Source organism: Hyla sarda, chromosome 1 (assembly GCF_029499605.1).
Source record: "Hyla sarda isolate aHylSar1 chromosome 1, aHylSar1.hap1, whole genome shotgun sequence".
Lineage (NCBI taxonomy): Eukaryota > Metazoa > Chordata > Amphibia > Anura > Hylidae > Hyla > Hyla sarda.
Window position 1 is genome coordinate 295,374,443 of NC_079189.1, and position 21,821 is coordinate 295,396,263.

The window sequence follows — 21,821 nt, forward strand, 5'->3', positions numbered from 1 at the left end:
CTGGGTAGCTCAGTGTGTCCGCTCATGACTGCCGGCGGGAAATCCGCCGCTATGAGTGGACACACAAAGCTACCTAGCCTTTGCAGGGAGCTCATTATCGTGACTGCTGGTGGGCAGTATGGGTGTGCGCCGTGTGATCCTACACATTATGCATTTTTATTTTTATTATATTTATTTAATAAATGTATTTTTATTATTTATTATTTTTTACACTTTTTTACATTTTTTTTACACTTTCTTTTTTACACTTTTATTTATTTTATTTTTTTTGACATTTTTTTTAATGCTTTGGAATACTTAGTATTCCAAAGCATTGCAGTTATATGCTGTCTGCCAGTTTTACACTGGCAGGCAGCATATCAGGACATGCCTCAGGCACGTCCTGTCAGGCAATAACCGGGGCAGACCTGGGGGTCCTAGTAAAGACCCCCGGCTGCCCAGGTAAGCATAGTTGCGGGGTGCTACAGGAGAGAGACAGAGGGAGCCCCCTCCCTCTGTCAAAACTCCTTATAGCTCGCGGTTGCTTCCGACCGTGGCTTTGAGGGTTAAACTGCCGGGACCGAAGTTTTCTTCTGTCCCGGCAGTAACGCAGGTCCCCGCCCGCCGGGGATTACACACAGCACCCCGCGATCGCGCTGCGGGGTGCTGCAAGGGTGACAGAGGGAGCTCCCTCTGTCATTAACACTTACAGCCCGCGGTCACTTCCGACCGCAGCTGTAAGGGTTAAAATGCCGGGACTGAAGTTTACTTCAGTCCCGGCATTGTGGCAGGGTCCCGGCTGTGTGTTACAGCCGAGTCCCTGCTGCGATCTCGTGGGTGCACTGGGCAGCACCCACGAGAGCCATGGACGAGTATACACGTCCTAATGGCGGAATGTGCATCCAGCCTGGACGTGTATACACGTCCATGGTCCTTAAGGTGTTAACTGCAAATCCAGCTTCATCATATGTCTGATCACCTGCAAATGCAAGAAGCAATATGTGGGAAGGACAACACAGGAACTCCACTGTAGCCTTAATAAACATAGGAACAACAGTAAAAAGAAATTTTTACTTCACAGTATCTCAAGACATTGTACCGAACAGCACCCGGATGATGAAGAAGACCCCTTTACGATTTGCCCCATTGATCATCTACCCAGATTCCCAAAATTATACAGAGAATTCCTCCAATAAAAAATTGTTTTTTCTTATCTTTCCTATTAAACTACCTCATGCAAGCTGGTAAGAAACTATGATGTTATTATTTTAACACTATTATTATTTGATGCCACTACTACGTTTTTTTTCCCTTAGTTTTATTTATATTACTTTATTTTTTTTCTTTATTTTTGTTTACAATTTTTATAGTTATGATAACACCATTATCCACACAAACACCTAGCTATCCCAAAAAACTGACTTATTTCTATGCATTATACCATCTCCTGATAAATTGTAATGTTTTGCTGCCATCTACTGGCGAGCTGTGTAATTTACAACCCCTCCATTCATTCCTACTACATTACACTTTATACAATCCTTCCTGTTCCAATTGACCTAGTTGCCCATATATGGAATCCACTTGACCCCAGTTCAAACACTTTCCTAAGTACCAATTGACCTACATATGTCTATCTTAAGTAAAGAATAACCACAATCTTTTATTATTATTATTTTTTTATCTAAGAGCCAAGGAACATGCTCTCGAATCACCCAAAGTGCAAGAAAAAGTGCAAACGTGTTACACTAAAAAAAATGTGCACAGAGGATGCGGTCTATCCCAAGCCCTTCTCTGATAGGAGAGAGGCCCCCCAACAAACCTTACCCTTCGCCTCCGGACCAAAAGGTAGCTGTGTGGTTCCAGGTTCGATGTCCCTTTTCGCCGAAGCTACTAAGGGACCACAAATGCTCCTGGCATCCCCCTTGGCATTAGCCAAGGTAACTGCCCGCAGAGCCGATAACGGTAGGTACCCTGCCAAGGTTTTTGTCACCCTAGGCAATACCTCATTTTGCCGCCCCTTTGTCTCTGGCCCTTGGCCCTCACCCTTATTTGCATCGCCTCACCCTTTTTAATGACTGTTAGACTATGTTCACACGTTAGGTTTTCCATGCAGAATTGCACAGGAATATACTGTACGGAAATTCCACTGCAGCAGAGTCCCATTAATTTCAATGGGGTTCTGGCACACTGTGCACACAGCAGAATTTCTGCACAGGAAATATCTGGTGCCGAAATTCAAATTCGGTCATCCGCAGAAAGAATAGACGTCTGTTCTTTCTGTGTATTCTGCTCAGAAATACATTGCTGCCTATGATAAAGCGAATTTCTGAGCAATCTTAGCGCCAGCATGTTCTGACACCGCTCCACTATCTTCAGAATATCTGCACATAAATTTTCTGTGTGGACATTCGAGCTTTACAATCAAAATTGAGTAGGTGGACCCTGTCAAAGTATGTCCTGATGTGATTGGATGTATATTTACACCCTGTACATGATGCAAACAATGGATCGGTGCTCGCATCATGTGTGACAGGTCCTGGCAGCCAGAGACCTGCCAATAGTGACAATCATCAACGATCGCTCTAATGTTTGTCATTAACCCCTCAGTGCCTTGATCAAAGCAGGTTATGGCAATGCGGACATTATATTCAAGGATGGATTCACCTGTGGCGATCTGGTGATCATTCAAAATGGTGGATGGAGGTCCTCTCACCTGCCTCCTCCACTCTCCTAGGGTCCCGTTCATCAGAAAAAGGCTCATGCATGGAAATTGCTGGGTGTCCTATGGTTGCCACCCAGCATCAGTTGCCTCTCTCCGCACCGCATTATGCAGATCGTGCAGGAGAGCAGCTTTGGACACTTAAAAAATAACCTCATGTCATCCACGTTTTGCTAACACTATTTTTCACACACAAATAAAATAAATGAGTCAAACAAGTTAAAGAATGGTTTAAAAAGGGGAACTTTATTTATTATATATTAAAATGTTTGTGTAGGGATTTTATGTAACCTCCATCACTCACAAAGAGCGTACAGTAACTAATACTCAGGACAGGAAAAACCTCCAGAGGGGAGGAAACCTGTAGGGAATCCATGGCTACTGTATTGCCCTTCCTCTGGGCATACTAAAGGAGGTTACCTCTAGAATTTGGGCCAATGTGTCTGTGTATGTGCGTGATTCGAGGGGCTGTGCCTTCATCCAAATTCTTGCTAGGTCTGGAAATCCACGTCTTCATCCAACGTCTTGCTGTAGGTCCGGAAATGCTACTCCACATCCTGGAAATAATGCATCTAAGATAGGAAAATAAAAGATAGATTATTTACATGTTTATTATAGAAAAGCACATTGAACTGCACTAAAGACCTTTTGGTCACAACAATGTGACACTTACCAGTCACAGTAGTGTATATGACTTTGCATTCTCGGTCCCTACAGTGTCCAGCATCAGCCCCTCACTGATGAAGAATGAGCAGGAGCAGTGTTATATCTGCTCAGTGCTGCTCTCTGGTGGACAATGGCTATGACATCACATGTGTGACACGCTGTTACCTCCTGAGAGTTCTATTTCATTAGTGCTGCTCTCTGATTGGCTGAAAAACAAAAAAGCTTTCTTATATATTCTGTATGACTGTTATCTAAGGGATTTTGGGCAATTTCTTATTAAAATGGGGCTACTCCCTGTGGGTGCAATATACTTGTTTCTCCTAACCAGACACTCAGTATTTGTAATTATAATTTGGTGGCCCCAACAGCCTGGGCCCATAGGTTTCTTACACAGATCAGTGCGGCTCTGGCAGGCTTAATGAGCAGCGCTGGCTGCCGGGACGTCTGACGAGTGACATCCCTGACGTTGTGGTCTGGAGCAAAGGATGTCACTCGTTAGACATCCCGGCAGCCACTGATTTATAGTGGTCGTGGCTCCTGCTGCCAGTTCAAGATCAGACACCATGGTCCTAGATTGACATACTGCACCACTGATCCCTTGTGGCTGTCCATCTGTTGCAAATCTACTATTCCCAGCATGCCCTGGGCATGCTTGGAGTTGTAGCTTTGCAACAGTTGGACAGACGTCTGTCGAAAGGGGGGCAGGGGGAACACCAAAAATAAAGCAATGTGGGCTTTGAAAAACGCCACACATAAGTCGTGTTTAATCCCAGCCTAAGCCTAGGAACAGATGCAATTCTTGTTTGATTGTTTTTTTTTTTTTTTTTTTTTTTTGCCCCCCCAAAAAACAAAATACTAAATACTGCCCCCCTCATTTCTTTACTCTGCCATCTTTGTGGCATTTTTGCTAAAGACACTGGGGGGGAAGGTGGAGTTTATCAAAACCTGTGAAGAGGGAAGTGGACCAGTTGCCCATAGCAACCAATCAGATCGCTTCTTTAATTTTTAAAGAGGCCTCTGAAAAGTGAAAGAAGCGATCTGATTTGTTGCTATGGGCAACTGGTCAACGTTTACCTCTGCACATAGTTACATAGTTAGTACGGTCGAAAAAAGACATATGTCCATCAAGTTCAACCAGGGAAATAAGGGGTAGGGGTGTGGCGCGATATTGGGGAAGGGATGGGAATTTATATTTCTTCATAAGCATTAATGTTATTTTGTTCCAGGAATGTATCTAATCCTGTTTTAAAGCTGTTAATTTTTCCTGCTGTGACCAGTTCCTGAGGTAGACTGTTCCATAAGTTCACAGTTCTCATGGTAAAGAAGGCGTGTCGCCCCTTGAGACTAAACTTTTTCTTCTCCAGACGGAGGGAGTGCCCCCTCGTCCTTTGGGGGGGTTTAACCTGGAACAGTTTTTCTCCATATTTTTTGTATGGGCCATTAATATACTTATATACGTTTATCATATCCCCCATTGAACGTCTCTTCTCAAGGCTAAACAATTGTAACTCCTTTAATCGCTCCTCATAGCTAAGATGTTCGTTGCCCCATATTAGTTTAGTCGCGCGTCTCTGCACCCTTTCCAACTCCGCAGTGTCCCTTTTATGAACAGGCGACCAAAACTGAACAGCATATTCCAGGTGAGGCCGTACCAATGCTTTATAAAGGGGGAGTATTATGTCCCTGTCCCTTGAGTCCATGCCTCTTTTTATACATGAAAATATCCTGCCGGCTTTGGAAGCAGCAGCCTGACATTGCATGCTATTCTGTAGTCTGTGATCTACAAGTACACCCAGATCCTTCTCTACCAGTGACTCTGCCAGTTTAATCCCCCCTATGACATACGATACATGCAGGTTATTAGTACCCAGATGCATAACTTTACATTTATCCACATTGAACCTCATTTGCCAAGTGGATGCCCAGACACTTAGTCTATCCAAGTCATCTTGTAACTTATGCACATCCTCTATAGACTGTACCGTGCTACAAAGCTTGGTGTTATCTGCAAAGATAGAAACAGAGCTGTTAATACCATCCTCTATATCATTGATAAATAAATTAAACAACAGCGGTCCCAGTACTGAACCTTGGGGTACACCACTAATAACCGGGGACCAATCAGAGTACGAATCATTGACCACCACTCTCTGGGTACGATCCATGAGCCAGTGTTCAATCCAGTTACAAACTAAAATTTCCAAACCCAAAGACCTTAACTTACCTGTCAGACGTCTATGAGGGACAGTATCAAACGCTTTAGCAAAATCCAGAAACACTATATCCACAGCCATTCCTCTGTCAAGGCTTCTACTCACCTCTTCATAAAAGCAAATTAGATTGGTTTGACAACTTCTATCCTTAGTAAACCCATGCTGGCTATCACTTATTATACTATTATCCCCTATGTATTCCTGTATGTAATCCCTTATAAGTCCTTCAAACAATTTACCCACAATGCACGTTAAACTTACCAGTCTATAGTTTCCTGGGGAAGACCTAGAGCCCTTTTTGAAGATTGGTACCACATTAGCCTTGCGCCAGTCCCTTGGCACAATACCAGACACCAGAGAATCTCTAAATATCATGAACAAGGGTACAGATATTACTGAACTTACCTCTCTAAGAACTCTTGGGTGTAGTCCATCCGGTCCTGGGGATTTGCTTACATTTATATCACTTAACTTACCTTGTACCATCTCTACATTAAGCCAGTTCAGTACATTACATGATGTGTTACCAGCACTGACCTGGCCAATGTCAGCTCCTTCTTCCATAGTATATACAGAACTAAAGAACCCATTCAGTAGCTCCTCTTTCTCTTTATCACCTGTGACAACCTCCCCATTATCATTATTAAGGGGTCCTACATGCTCTGTCCTTGTTTTTTTTGCATTTATATATCTAAAAAAAAAATATTTAGGATTTGTTTTGCTTTCTTTGGCCACCTGTCTCTCATTTGGAATTTTTGCAGTTTTTATTACATTTTTACAGATTTTATTAAGCTCCTTGTACTGTTTAAATGTTATAGCTGACCCATCAGATTTGTATTTTTTGAAGGCTATTTTTTTGTTGTTTATTGCTCTTTTAACATCATTTGTCAGCCATGTAGGATTTAGTTTTAATCGTTTATATTTGTTCCCCTTTGGTATATATTTAGCTGTATAGTTATTTAGAGTTGATTTAAAGATGTCCCATTTACCTTCTGTATCAATATTTGAGAACACCTCCCCCCAGTCTATGTCCTGTAGTGCAGATCTCAGCCCAGGGAAGTTTGCCTTTTTAAAGTTATATGTTTTTGTCTTCCCCGCCTGTCTTTGTTTTCTACATTTTAAGTCAAAAGTAACTATATTGTGGTACTATATTGTTTTCATACATCTCCCCTAATGTGCATAATAATAATTATTATTATTATTATTTCCCCCCCCTGGCTTTTCTCATTATGACTCATGTGATTCTTTCATCATGTGACTCAAGGATTTCTATTAAAAACATTGGGAAGAAAAACACCAAAACTTCATAGAAAAAAAAAAAACATGCTTTCGGCATCCCACAGATTTGATAGCCTAAAAAGACCATAAAAGGATGAAGAAAACACCATTAGTGTCTGGCATTTCATATTACCCTATTGATTCCAACATAACATGTGCCCGCAGCGAGCATGGTGTTTTTTTTCTGTCAAACACGCCAAGTGTAATCCCAGCCGAAATGAATGTTTTCACAATAAGTTGGGACAGGCAGCAGGCTGTGCTATATATTTGCATAGTTGCGGCGTACAGCGTGTGCCACATTTATACAGCTGCGTTCTGATGGCATATATGGCTCTTGGCCTTTTGGCTAAGATCAAGCGTAGTATCTGTTCTTATCGGTGGTTTAGTCTTTGCCATTGATGTAGGATGGATGCTGCATGGAGGGGGCAGGTGCCTCGGGGCATTCCGGGGCTGGTTCTGAGGAATCAGCTCCACGGCTGCTCTGATGTGACCTGTTTGCTCCAGGTCTCACCGTGAGGCTGTGGAGGTTGAAGGCCGAGGTACTTCTGTGCCTTGGGGAGTGGTGACCCTGAGGTGCCGAAACTCACTGGGTGTAATAGCTTACTGAGTGGAAGCACTGCACCACGTACTCTTCACATTTGGCAATCATCCTGGCCTTCTGGCTAGGATCGGGGAAATTTTTATAGATTGGGCCGTACGTCACGGCGCACATTCACTTAACCCCTTAACGACCACAGATGTAAATGTATGTCCTGGTTTGGCAGGACATACATTTACGTCCTGTGTATGACCGCGAGCATCGGAGCGGTGCTCGCTTCATACACGGCAGTTTCCGGCTGCTATCAGCAGCCGGGCACCCGCCGGTAATGGCCGACATCCGCGATCGCGCAGATGTCCGCCATTAACTCCTCAGATGCCGTGATCTGTAAATTAACCCCTCAGATGCCGTGATCTGCGGCATAATAAAATAGATGATCTGATCGCCCGCAGCGCTGCCGCGGCAATCCGATCATCTGTAATGGCGGCCGGAGGTCCCCTGACCTTGCTCTGGCCGTCTCCTGGCGTCTCATGCTCTGGTCTGAGATCAAGCAGACCAGAGCAGGAGATAGCCGATAATACTGTTCAGTGCTATGTCCCATACATAGCACTGAACAGTATTAGCAATCAAAGGATTGTTATAGATAGTCCCCTATGGGGACATAAAAAGTGTGAAAAAAAAGTTGAAAAATTTAAAAATAAAATGTAAAAAAAAAGTGAAAAATCCCCTCCCCAATGAAAATATAAATTGTCCGTTTTTCCCATTTTACCCCCAAAAAGCGTAAAGTTTTTTTTATAAACATATTTGGTATCGCCGCGTGCGTAAATGTCCAAACTATCAAAATATAATGTTAATGATCCCGTACGGTGAATGACGTAAATGTAAAAAAAAAAAAAAGGCCAAAAATGCTGCTTTTTTGTCACGTTTTATTAAAAAATGTATAAAAAATTATATAAAAGTTTTATATATGCAAATGTGGTATCGATAAAAAGTTCAGATGACGGCGCAAAAAATGAGAAAGTTATAGGTGGTCACAATAGGGCGATTTTTGATTACTGATTTTGTACAAAAAGTTTTCGATTTTTTTTTAAAGTGGTACAAAAATATAAAAGTATGTAGCCATGGGTATTATTTTAATCATATTGACCCACAGAATAAAGAACACATGTAATTTTTACCGTAAATTGTACAGTGTGAAAACGAAACCCTCCAAAATGTGCAAAATTGTGGTTTTCATTAAAATTTCCTCCCTAAAAAAATATTTTTTTGGGTTCGCCGTACATTTTACGGTAAAATCTGAGATTTCATTACAAAGTACAATTGGTCACGCAAAAAACAAGCCCTTATATGGGTCTGTAGATGGAAATATGAAAGAGTTACGGATTGTAGAAGGCGAGGAGGAAAAAACGAAAATGCAAAAATAAAATTGGCCTGGTCCTTAAGGTGAATATGGGCTTGGTCCTTAAGGGGTTAAAGGGGTACTCTGGTGAAAACCTTTTTTTCTTTTAAATCAACTGGTGGCAGAAAGTTAAACATATTTGTAAATTACTTCTATTAAAAAATCTTAATCCTTCCAGTAGTTATTAGCTGCTGAATGCTACAGAACGCAGCCGTATAAATGTGGCACGCGCTGTACGCCGCAACTATGCAAATATATAGCACAGCCTGCTGCCTGTCCCAACTTATTGTGAAAACATTAATTTCGTCTGGGATTACACTTGGCGTGTTTGACAGAAAAAAACACCATGCTCGCTGCGGGCACATGTTATGTTGGAATCAATAGGGTAATATGAAATGCCAGACACTAATGGGGGTTTCTTCATCCTTTTATGGTCTTTTTAGGCTATCAAATCTGTGGGATGCCGAAAGCATGTTTTTTTTTTTTTTCCTATGAAGTTTTGGTGTTTTTCTTCCCAATGTTTTTAATAGAAATCCTTGAGTCACATGATGAAAGAATCACATGAGTCATAATGAGAAAAGCCAGGGGGGGGAAATAATAATAATAATAATTATTATTATTATGCACATTAGGGGAGATGTATGAAAACATGTGCAGAGGTAAAGTTGACCAGTTGCCCATAGCAACCAATCAGATCGCTTCTTTCACTTTTCAGAGGCCTTTTTAAAAATTAAAGAAGCGATCTGATTGGTTGCTATGGGCAACTGGTCCACTTCCCTCCTCACAGATTTTGATAAACTCCCCATTCCCCCCTTCCCCCCGTGTCTTTAGCAAAAATGCCACAAAGATGGCAGAGTAAAGAAATGAGGGGGCAGTTTTTAGTGTTTTGTTTTTTTGGGGGGCAAAAAAAAAACCCCGAACAATCAAACAAGAATTGCATCTGTTCCTAGGCTTAGGCTGGGATTAAACACGACTTATGTGTGGCGTTTTTCAAAGCCCACATTGCTTTATTTTTGGTGTTTCCCCTCCCCCCCTTTCGACAGACGTCTGTCCAACTGTTGCAAAGCTACAACTCCAAGCATGCCCAGGGCATGCTGGGAATTGTAGATTTGCAACAGATGGACAGCCACAAGGGATCAGTGGTGCAGTATGTCAATCTAGGACCATGGTGTCTGATCTTGAACTGGCAGCAGGAGCCACGACCACTATAAATCAGTGGCAGCGGGATGTCTAACGAGTGACATCCTTTGCTCCAGACCACAACGTCAGGGATGTCACTCGTCAGACGTTCCGGCAGCCAGCGCTGCTCATTAAGCCTGCCAGAGCCACACTGATCTGTGTAAGAAACCTATGGGCCCAGGCTGTTGGGGCCACCAAATTATAATTACAAATACTGAGTGTCTGGTTAGGAGAAACAAGTATATTGCACCCACAGGGATTAGCCCCATTTTAATAAGAAATTGCCCAAAATCCCTTAGATAACAGTCATGCAGAATATATAAGAAAGCTTTTTTGTTTTTCAGCCAATCAGAGAGCAGCACTACTGAAATAGAACTCTCAGGAGGTAACAGCGTGTCACACATGTGATGTCATAGCCATTGTCCACCAGAGAGCAGCACTGAGCAGATATAATACTGCTCCTGCTCATTCTTCATCAGTGAGGGGCTGATGCTGGACACTGTAGGGACCGAGAATGCAAAGTCATATACACTACTGTGACTGGTAAGTGTCACATTGTTGTGACCAAAAGGTCTTTAGTGCAGTTCAATGTGTTTTTCTATAATAAACATGTAGATAATCCATCTTTTGTTTTCCTATCTTAGATGCATTATTTCCAGGATGTGGAGTAGCATTTCCGGCCCTACAGCAAGACGTTGGATGAAGACGTGGATTTCCAGACCTATTCCAGAAGAATTTGGATGAAGGCACAGCCCCTCGAATCACGCACATACACAGACACATTGGCCCAAATTCTAGAGGTAACCTCCTTTAGTATGCCCAGAGGAAGGGCAATACAGTAGCCATGGATTCCCTACAGGTTTCCTCCCCTCTGGAGGTTTTTCCTGTCCTGAGTATTAGTTACTGTACGCTCTTTGTGAGTGATGGAGGTTACATAAAATCCCTACACACACATTTTAATATATAATAAATAAAGTTCCCCTTTTTAAACCATTCTTTAACTTGTTTGACTCATTTATTTTATTTGTGTGTGAAAAATAGTGTTAGCAAAACGTGGATGACATGAGGTTTTTTTTTAAGTGTCCAAAGCTGCTCTCCTGCACGATCTGCATAATGCCGTGCGGAGAGAGGCAACTGATGCTGGGTGGCAACCATAGGACACCCAGCAATTTCCATGCATGAGCCTTTTTCTGATGAACGGGACCCTAGGAGAGCGGAGAATGAAGGTGAGAGGACCTCCATCCACCATTTTGAATGATCACCAGATCGCCACAGGTGAATCCATCCTTGAATATAATGCCCGCATTGCCATAACCTGCTTTGATCAAGGCATCTGAGGAGTTAATGACAAACATTAGAGCGATCGTTGATGATTGCCATTATTGGCAGGTCTCTGGCTGCCAGGACCTGTCATACATGATGCGAGCACTGGTCCATTGTTTGCATCATGTACAGGGTGTACATATACATCCAATCACATCAGGACATACTTTGACAGGGTCCACCTACTCAATTTTGATTGTAACGCTCAAATGTCCACACAGAAAATTTATGTGCGGATATTCTGAAGATAGTGGAGCGGTGTCAGAACATGCTGGCGCTAAGATTGCTCAGAAATTCGCTTTATCATAGGCAGCAATGTATTTCTGAGCAGAATACACAGAAAGAACAGACGTCTATTCTTTCTGCGGATGACCGAATTTGAATTTCGGTGCCAGATATTTCCTGTGCAGAAATTCTGCTGTGTGCACAGTGCGCCAGAACCCCATTGAAATTAATGGGACTCTGCTGCAGTGGAATGGTGTGCAGGATGGAGCCCCGTGCTGCCCACCATCCCCTCAGTAAAAAAAAAGTGCCCCTTGCCCCCTTTCTGTGGCCCCTTGGCACAGAAATCCCCAGGGATAGCTTTAGATTAGGTAGGGACAGGTTAGGGTTAAAAAAAAAGTATTTTTTTTTTTCAGCGTACCTCAGTGGGTGTCCGTGGGTCCGTAGCACCTTCAGCTGTGTGACCCCGGCCCTGCTGGGTCGCTGCGGTCTGCCGCCAGCGTTTTTTTTTTGGCGCATATCTTTTTTTTTTCCTAAGCGTGTGTGTGTGGACCCTCTTAGTTATAAAAGAGCGGTCCACACGTTTGTTAAAGCCCACCCACCGCTGATCAGTCCCGTAGTACTGATTAGCTGTTTTTTTTGTGGTGCCGGCGCTTTTTTCGGGTTTTCTAGCGCTTTTTTGCACCCATAGGCGGTCCGTGCCACCAGTAGCAGGCGTGTACTGTGTGGACGGACCGTACCTGTGTGTGCAGCCTGTCCCACCGCTGTCGGTGATTTATCACTGATCAGCGTTTTTTTTTTGGGTACAGGCGGGTGCATTTTTTCGGGGTTAAGCGTTTTTTTATTTTATTTTTCGGGTTTTTTGTGTGGGGGTCTGTGTACAAGCCACCAGCCACTGTTCTGGGCTGAGTGGCTGGACCCCCCATTGACTTCTGCGCCCCCTGCCGCCACAAGCGCTAATTGGTGCGCACACCACTGATTAGATAAACCCTTTTCTTTTGGCACAGGGCTTTTTTGGCGCTAGAAGTCCCCCTTTTTTTTTTTTTTTAAGTCCCCTTTTTTATATATTTTTTTTTTCTGTTAGGGCGGGTTAGTTTAGTTTAGTTAGGTTAGGCTAGGGCGGGTTAGGGAGGTAGTATCGCACCACACCACACGCAGCACATACACAAATAAAGTTTTTCCCCCCACACACACACACATACCCCTGTATCCACATTGGAGTAGGGAAATGGCCCGCAGAGATTTTTTGGTGGAAGAGGCATATGCCATAATTGCCTCCGACACCGAGAGCGGCTCAGAGGACGATGAAGACCCCACCTTCCTTATTTCATCGTCCTCCTCATCATCTACTTCAGATGATGAGCCACCAAGGCGGTGGAGACACCGCCGCAAACCTCCTCTGCCCTTGACCCTGTGCCCCATGCTAGTATGAGTCCCCCTGGCGCTCATACTAGTGAAGCCCCCCAGCAAAGTTCACTGGTACATCGTACCGGAGAACTTGTCTGGACTCAGCCAGTGGACCACGAGCCTGTGATTCCTGAGTTTGTTGGCGACTCAGGAATCAAAATTAACATTGTCGGGTTCACTGAAATGGACTTTTTTGGTCATTTTTTCAGTGACGACTTTGTTAATTTGATGGTTACACAGACTAATCTGTATGCCCAACAGTTCGGCGCCGCTAACCCGGGCTCATTTTTAGCTAGACCCGGCGGCTGGACTCCAGATGATGCAGCCGAAATGAGGACCTTTTGGGGCCTCGTGCTGCATATGGGTCTAGTTAAAAAAAAAACTGTGTCAGGCATTATTGGAGTGGGGACGTCCTTTACCAGACACCCCTCTACAGTATGGCCATGACACGTCCCCGGTTCGAGGCCATTCGGAGATGTTTGCATTATGCTGATAATGCGGCATGTTCCCCCCCCCCCCCCCTCAGCTTCAAGGGGAGACTCAGCTTCCAGCAATACATCCCGATCAAGCGAGCGCAGTATGGCGTGAAGATGTATAAACTTTGCGAGAGTGCCTCCGGGTACACTTGCAAGTTTATAGTGTGTGAGGGACGAGATTCCCGTTTTGAACCCCCAGAATGTCCCCCCACTTTAAGTGTTAGCGGGAAAATTGTTTGGGGCCTTTTGCACCCATTTCTAGATAAAGGTTACTACCTTTACGTGGATAACTTTTATACTAGTATCCCTCTCTTCACATCCCTCGCCGCCAGATCCACGGTCGCTTGTGGGACAGTCCGGAAGAATCAAAGAGGCCTTCCGCCCCATCCCCTACATGCTCCTATCCCCTGGGGTGAGTCCCGTGCCTTTTCCCATGAGAACCATGAGGAAAACACGTGTATGGTATAAAAAGGTTGCGGTCTACATGGTACAGGTTGCCATGTACAACTCTTTTATACTGTACAAGTACGCTGGCAACACAGGGACATACCTGCAGTTCCAAGAGGTAGTTCTAAGGGCCTTCATCTTTGGTGACCGCCAAGGAGCGGCTCAGAGCACCTCTGGAACTTTAGGTCCCCGGATCGTCCCGGGCCAACACTTTCCTGGTGTGATACCCAACACTAGAAGGTCGGGACGAACCCAGAAGAAATGCAGGGTGTTTCACAAGAAGGGGAGACGGAGGGACACCACCATTCAGTGTGACACTTGCCCAGATAATCCGGGCCTCTGCATAGGCTGCTTCAGGGAGTATCACACTTCCATAGAGTACTAAATTTTTCATCCTTTGCCCTAATTTTCCTTCCCCAGAATTCGGCTCCAATGTACCAGTCCAGGGTACATTGACTTCCAAATTTTATACCAAAATACCCTACCCCTCCCAAAAAAAAAAAAAAAATAAATGTTTCCCACTACCCCAATATTTTTTTCTCTTCCCCCTAAAAAATGGGTCATGGGACACAGAATCAACAGCATTGGAGGTTTGCAGTTTCCTCAAATGCGCAACACTCTCTCTCCACCTGAGTGGGTTGCGCATTTGAGGTAACAGAATAGGGACGGCCCCACACATCCCCTTCCCAGAATGATGATTCAGAGTATAGGGTTTGGGGCGGGCATCATTTTTACTTTTGGCTGTACTCTGGGTCATCATTCTGGGAAAATAATTGGCATATCAGTACTAAAATTGCAATTTTCTTCCCCCCCCCATAGTACATTTCATCCATTCCTGGAAAATAAATGAAGGGAACACCCGTCTGTTCAAAATCTCCACTTGACCCTATACACCTTCGCTAGGGGGTGTACTGTTTGTAGTATTCTCACATGTGGGTGTTCCTTTCTTGTATTTTCCTCTGAATGTATGTAACTGTTAGGTCCGTAACAAACATCCGCCTCAAATGCGGAGAGTTCTCGCTGAGCTCTGTCATATTTCCAGGCGACAATTCGGAGTCACATGTTAGTTGTTCCCAGAAAGATGAAGCAGAGCATAGGTTGAAAATTGCAATTTTCCAAAAGCTACCCTTCATCCATTCCTGGAAAATAAATTTAGGAAACACCTGTGCGTTAAAAATGTCCTCTTTACCCCTATACCCATTCCTCAGGGTGGGTACTTTCTGTAATGGTGTCACATGTGGGTGTTTCATTTTTGTATTTTCCTCGGAATGTATGTAACTGTCAGCTACTGATATGCCATAGGCCACAAATACAAAAAGTGACCTCTATGACTTCTGAGCCTTGTTGTGCGCCCGCCCAGCACGTTACCCCATATGTGGATGTATTTTTATAGTCAGGGGGAAAAACCCTCAAAAATTTGTAACCCAATATCTCATATTACCCCTTGTTAAAATGTAAAAAATTGGGTAACCCCAGCATTTTAGTGTAAAAACATCTTATTTTTCAATTTATGGCCCATTTTTCAAAAAACCTGTGAGGTGTTATTTCCTACTGTACCCCTTGTTACGTTCATTGAGGGGTGTAGTTTCTAAAATGGTGTCAAATGTGTTTTTTTTGGCTGTTATTGCACAATGGGGGCTTTATAAATGCACATGACCCCCGACTTCGATTTCAACAAAATTTCACTCCTTCTATTCTGAGCATTGTATTGCGTCCACAGAGCAATTTACATCCACATATGGGGTATTTTTTTTTTCTCAGACGAAGTTGTTCTACAAGTTTTGGGGGCCTTTTGCCCTATTACCCAATGTGAAAATGAAACATTTGGGGTAACACTATCAATATAGTGGAAAAAAAATCAAATTTTTCACTTTTACAGCCCACTGTTCGAAAAAATCTGTGAGGTGTAAGTACTCACTGTAACACTGTTGCGTTCTCCAAGGGGTCTAGTTTCCAAAATAGTATGCCATGTGTTTTTTTTTTTGCTGTCCTGGCACCATAGGGGCTTCCTAAATGCGGCATGCCCCCAGAGCAAAATTTGCTTCCAAAAAGCCAAATGTGACTACTCCTCTTCTGAGACCTGTAGTGCGCCAGCAGAGCACTTTTCACCCCCATATGGGGTGTTTTCTGAATCGGGAGAAATTGGGCTTCAAATTTTGGGGGGTATTTTCTGCTTTAACCCTTTGTAAAAATGTGAAATTTTTGGGACACAAAGCATTTTAGGTAAAATATATATTTTTTTTACATATGCAAAAGTCGTGAAACCCCTGTGGGGTATTAAGGTTCACTTTATCAATTGTTACGTTCCCCAAGGGGTCTAGTTTCCAAAATGGTATGCCATGTGTTTTTTTTTGCTGTCCTGGCACTATAGGGGCTTCCTAAATGCGGCATGCCTCCAGAGCAAAATTTGCTTCCAAAAAGCCAAATGTGATTACTCCTCTTCTGAGACCTGTAGTGCGCCAGCAGAGCACTTTTCACCCCCATATGGGGTGTTTTCTGAATAGAGAGAAATTGGGCTTCAAATTTTGGGGGGTATTTTCTGCTTTAATCCTTTGTAAAAATGTGAAATTTTGGGGAAACCAAGCATTTTAGGTAAAATAAATGTTTTTTTTTTTTTTTACATATGCCAAAGTCGTTAAACCCCTGTGGGGTATTATGGTTCACTTTACCCCTTGCTACGTTCCCCAAGGGGTCTAGTTTCCAAAATGGTATGCCATGTGTTTTTTTTCTGCTGTCCTGGCACCATAGGGGCTTCCTAAATGCGGCATGCCTCCAGAGCAAAATTTGCTTCCAAAAAGCCAAATGTGACTCCATCCCTTCTGAGACCTGTAGTGCGCCAGCAGAGCACTTTTCACCCCCATATGGGGTGTTTTCTGAATCGGGAGAAATTGGGCTTCAAATTTTGGGGGGCATTTTGTGCTTTGACCCTTTGTAAAAATGTTAAATTTTTGGGAAACCAAGCATTTTAGGTACATTTTTTTTTTTTTTTTTTTACATTTGCAAAAGTCATGAAACACCTGTGGGGTATTAAGGCTGACTTTATCCCATGCTACATTCCCCGAGGGGTCTAGTTTCCAAAATGGTATGCCATGTGTTTTTTTTGCTGTTTTCACACCCTAGGGGCTTCCTAAAGGAGACATGCCCCCCAAAAACCATTTCAGAAAAACTTACTCTCCAAAATCCCCTTGCCGCTCCTTCCCTTCTGAGCCCTTTACTGTGCCCGCCGTATGTGCTTACTCGAGAAAAATTGGGCTACAAATACAAGTAAACATTTTCTCCTTTTTACCCCTTGCAAAAATTCAAAAATTGGGTCTACAAGAACATGCGAGTGTAAAAAATGAAGATTTTGAATTTTCTCTTTCACTTTGCTGCTATTCCTGTGAAACACGTAAAGGGTTAAAACACTGACTGAATGTCATTTTGAATACTTTAGTGGGTGCAGTTTTTATAATGGAGTCATTTGTGGGGTATTTCTAATATGAAGACCCTTCAAATCCACTTCAAACCTGAACTGGTCCCTAAAAAATATAGAGTTTCAAAATTTTGTGAAAAATTTGAAAATTGCTGCTGAACTTTGAAGCCCTCTGGTGTCTTCCAAAAGTAAAAACTCATAAATTTTATGATGCAAACATAAAGTAGACATATTGTATATGTGAACCAAAAAAAAATTATTTTGAATATCCATTTTCCTTACAAGCAGAGAGCTTCAAAGTTAGAAAAATGCTAAATTTACAATTTTTTCATCAAATTTGGGGATTTTTCACCAAGAAAGGTTACCGTAAAATTTTACCACTATGTTAAAGTAGAATATGTCACGAAAAAACAATCTCGGAATCAGAATGATAAGTAAAAGCATTCCAGAGTTATTGATGTTTAAAGTGACAGTGGTCAGAATTGCAAAAAAAAAACCTTAAGGGGTTAAAACACTGAACTCCTCCTTTTTGTGCCAACTTGGGATCTCTGTCTGTGATACCCAGTCCAACTTGGCTCCAGCCTCCACTCACCTTTAAACGGGTACTCCGGTGGAAAACTTTTTTTTTTTTTAACCCCTTAAGTACACATGACGTACTGGAACGTCATGTGTCCACTCCCGATCTATAACGCGGGGCCACAGCCGGGCCGGGACCTGTGGCTAATAGCGCGCGGCATTGATCGCTGTGCCGCGCGTTATTAACCCTTTAGACACGGCGTTCAAAGTTGAACGCCGCGTCTAAAGTGAAACCAAAAGTATGCCGGCTAGCTCAGTGGGCTGTTCGGGATAGCCGCGGCGAAATCGCGGCATCCCGAACAGCTTACAGGACAGCGGGAGGGCCCCTACCTGCCTCCTCGCTGTCCGATCGCCGAATGACTGCTCAGTGCCTGAGATCCAGGTATGAGCAGTCATGCGGCAGAATCATCGATCACTGGTTTCCTATGAGAAACCAGTGATCAATGATAAAGATCAGTGTGTCCAGTGTTATAGGTCCCTATGGGACCTATAACACTGCAAAAAAAAAGTGAAAAAAAAAGTGAATAAACATGATTTAACCCCTTCCCCATTAAAAGATTGAATCACCCCCCTTTTCCCATGAAAAAAAAAACTGTGTAAATAAAAATAAACATAAACATATATGGTATCACCGCGTGCGGAAATGTCTGAATTATAAAAATATATCATTAATTAAACTGCAAGGTCAATGGCATGCGCGCAAAAAAATTCCAAAGTCCAAAATAGTGCATTTTTGGTCACTTTTTATATCATGAAAAAATGGATAAAAAGCGATCAATAAGTCCTATCAATGCAAAAATGGTACGGTTAAAAACTTCAGATCACGGCGCAAAAAATGAGCCCTCATACCGCCCCATACACAGAAAAATAAAAAAGTCATAGGGGTCAGAAGATGACAATTTTAAACGTATAAATTTTCCTGCATGAAGTTATGATTTTTTCCAGAAGTACGACAAAATCAAACCTATAAAAGTAGGGTATCATTTTAACTGTATGGACTTACAGAATAAATATCAGGTGTCATTTTTACCGAAAAATGTACTGCGTAGAAACTGAAGCCCCCAAATCAAACAAGAATTGCATCTGTTCCTAGGCTTAGGCTGGGATTAAACACAACTTATGTGTGGCGTTTTTCAAAGCCCACATTGCTTTATTTTTGGTGTTCCCCCTCCCCCCTTTCGACAGATGTCTGTCCAACTGTTGCAAAGCTACAACTCCAAGCATGCCCAGGGCATGCTGGGAATTGTAGATTTGCAACAGATGGACAGCCACAAGGGATCAGTGGTGCAGTATGTCAATCTAGGACCATGGTGTCTGATCTTGAACTGGCAGCAGGAGCCACGACCACTATAAATCAGTGGCAGCGGGATGTCTAACGAGTGACATCCTTTGCTCCAGACCACAACGTCAGGGATGTCACTCGTCAGACGTCCCGGCAGCCAGCGCTGCTCATTAAGCCTGCCAGAGCCGCACTGATCTGTGTAAGAAACCTATGGGCCCAGGCTGTTGGGACCACCAAATTATAATTACAAATGCTGAGTGTCTGGTTAGGAGGAACAAGTATATTGCATCCACAGGGATTAGCGCCATTTTAATAAAAAATTGCCCCAAATCCCTTAGATAACAGTCATGCAGAATATAGAAAGCTTTTTGTTTTTCAGCCAATCAGAGAGCAGCACTAATGAAATAGAACTCTCAGGAGGTAACAGCGTGTCACACATGTGATGTCATAGCCATTGTCCACCAGAGAGCAGCACTGAGCAGATATAACACTGCTCCTGCTCATTCTTCATCAGTGAGGGGCTGATGCTGGACACTGTAGGGACCGAGAATGCAAAGTCATATACACTACTGTGACTGGTAAGTGTCACATTGTTGTGACCAAAAGGTCTTTAGTGCAGTTCAATGTGCTTTTCTATAATAAACATGTAAATAATCTATCTTTTATTTTCCTATCTTAGATGCATTATTTCCAGGATGTGGAGTAGCATTTCCGGCCCTACAGCAAGACGTTGGATGAAGACGTGGATTTCCAGACCTAGCAAGAATTTGGATGAAGGCACAGCCCCTCGAATCACGCACATACACAGACACATTGGCCCAAATTCTAGAGGTAACCTCCTTTAGTATGCCCAGAGGAAGGGCAATACAGTAGCCATGGATTCCCTACAGGTTTCCTCCCCTCTGGAGGTTTTTCCTGTCCTGAGTATTAGTTACTGTACGCTCTTTGTGAGTGATGGAGGTTACATAAAATCCCTACACAAACATTTTAATATATAATAAATAAAGTTCCCCTTTTTAAACCATTCTTTAACTAGTTTGACTCATTTATTTTATTTGTGTGTGAAAAATAGTGTTAGCAAAACGTGGATGACATGAGGTTTTTTTTTTAAGTGTCCAAAGCTGCTCTCCTGCACGATCTGCATAATGCCGTGCGGAGAGAGGCAACTGGCTTAGGGTGTTTTTTACATATGCAAAAGTCGTGAAACCCCTGTGGGGTATTAAGGTTCACTTTACCCCCAGAGCTAAATTTGCTTCCAAAAAGCCAAATGTGACTCCTTCTCTTCTGAGACCTGTAGTGCGCCAGCAGAGCACTTTTCACCCCCATATGGGGTGTTTTCTGAATCGGGAGAAATTGGGCTTCAAATATTGGGGGGTATTTTCTGCTTTAACCCTTTGTAAAAAAAAATAATTTTTGGGAAACCAAGCATTTTAGGTAAAAATTATAATTTTTTTTTTTACATATGCCAAAGTCGTGAAACCCCTGTGGGGTATTAAGGTTCACTTTACCCCTTGTTTCATTCCCCAAGGGGTCTAGTTTCCAAAATGGTATGCCATGTGTGTTTTTTTCTGCTGTCCTGGCACCATAGGGGCTTCCTAAATGTGGCATGCTTCCAGAGCAAAATTTGCTTCCAAAAAGCAAAATGTGACTCCATCCTTTCTGAGACCTGTAGTGCGCCAGCAGAGCACTTTTCACCCCCATATGGGGTGTTTTCTGAATCGGGAGAAATTGGGCTTCAAATTTTGGGGGGTATTTTGTGCTTTGACCCTTTGTAAAAATGTAAACTTTTGGGAAACCAAGCATTTTAGGTACATTTTTTTTTCACATTTGCAAAAGTCATGAAACACCTGTGGGGTATTAAGGCTCACTTTATCCTATGTTACATTCCCCGAGGGGTCTAGTTTCCAAAATAGTATGCCATGTGTTTTTTTTTTTTGCTGTTTTGACACCCTAGGGGCTTCCTAAAGGTGACATGCCCCCCAAAAACCATTTCAGAAAAACGTACTCTCTAAAATCTTGTTTAACATGTTGTGGATGACAACTTGATGAGTGTAACAGGCTATTTCCCGCACATGGTTTGCGGTATAGCTTGGTGTGTACACATGCGTTTTCCGTATCTCCACTTAAGGTGACATTCAAAAAATCTATTACTTCTTCAGATAAACTGAACGTAAATACTAGAGAAAAATCATTATTATTCAAAAAAGTTAGAAAATCATGTGCTTGACATGATGACCCTCTCCATATTAGGAGGAGGTCGTCTATGTATCTCCCGTACCAACCGACCAAAAATTGGAAAGGGTTGGCAGGGGAGAACAAGACGACCTCCTCCCAATACGCCATGTAGATATTCGCTAAAGAAGGTGAAAATTTAGAGCCCATAGGGCAACCGGTTATCTGCAAATAATACACATTATAAAAGCTAAAAAAATTATGATGTAAAAGAAAGTATAACACTTGCAATATATATTCCTGTAATTCAGGACTGTAATTGCTATATTTCTGTAAGTGGTATGCTATGGCATCAACAGCCCTGTCGTGTGGGATACACGTGTACAGGGCCGTGATATCACAGGATAACCAACTCTCATTTTTTGTCTATTTCATCTTTTTTACTGCTTGGAGTAATGATTTGGTATCCTTAATAAATTCCTGAATTATTCCTGAAATTGAATTGACTGGTCTGGAGAGGGTGCACCCAC

The 21,821-nt window shown here is 42.8% G+C and overlaps 3 long non-coding RNA genes across 5 annotated transcripts; 2 read left to right on the forward strand and 1 right to left on the reverse strand.

Moving 5' to 3' along the window:
• Window positions 1-2,926: 2,926 nt before the first annotated feature.
• On the reverse strand, window positions 2,927-4,327 carry LOC130267863 (uncharacterized). 3 transcript variants are annotated; one of them, XR_008843319.1, is made up of 3 exons: window positions 4,313-4,327; window positions 3,375-3,573; window positions 2,927-3,273 (listed from the first exon to the last, which is right to left on the reverse strand). It is a non-coding gene; the product is annotated as an uncharacterized LOC130267863 (long non-coding RNA). The 3 variants fall into 3 exon arrangements; XR_008843322.1 differs by lacking the exon at window positions 4,313-4,327 and adding an exon at window positions 3,758-3,772; XR_008843315.1 differs by lacking the exon at window positions 4,313-4,327 and having other exon boundaries at window positions 3,375-3,985.
• Window positions 4,328-10,051: 5,724 nt separating this feature from the next.
• On the forward strand, window positions 10,052-10,951 carry LOC130267955 (uncharacterized). The gene is made up of 3 exons (XR_008843350.1): window positions 10,052-10,359; window positions 10,454-10,517; window positions 10,619-10,951. It is a non-coding gene; the product is annotated as an uncharacterized LOC130267955 (long non-coding RNA).
• Window positions 10,952-19,520: 8,569 nt separating this feature from the next.
• On the forward strand, window positions 19,521-20,145 carry LOC130267982 (uncharacterized). The gene is made up of 2 exons (XR_008843361.1): window positions 19,521-19,697; window positions 19,799-20,145. It is a non-coding gene; the product is annotated as an uncharacterized LOC130267982 (long non-coding RNA).
• Window positions 20,146-21,821: the final 1,676 nt, after the last annotated feature.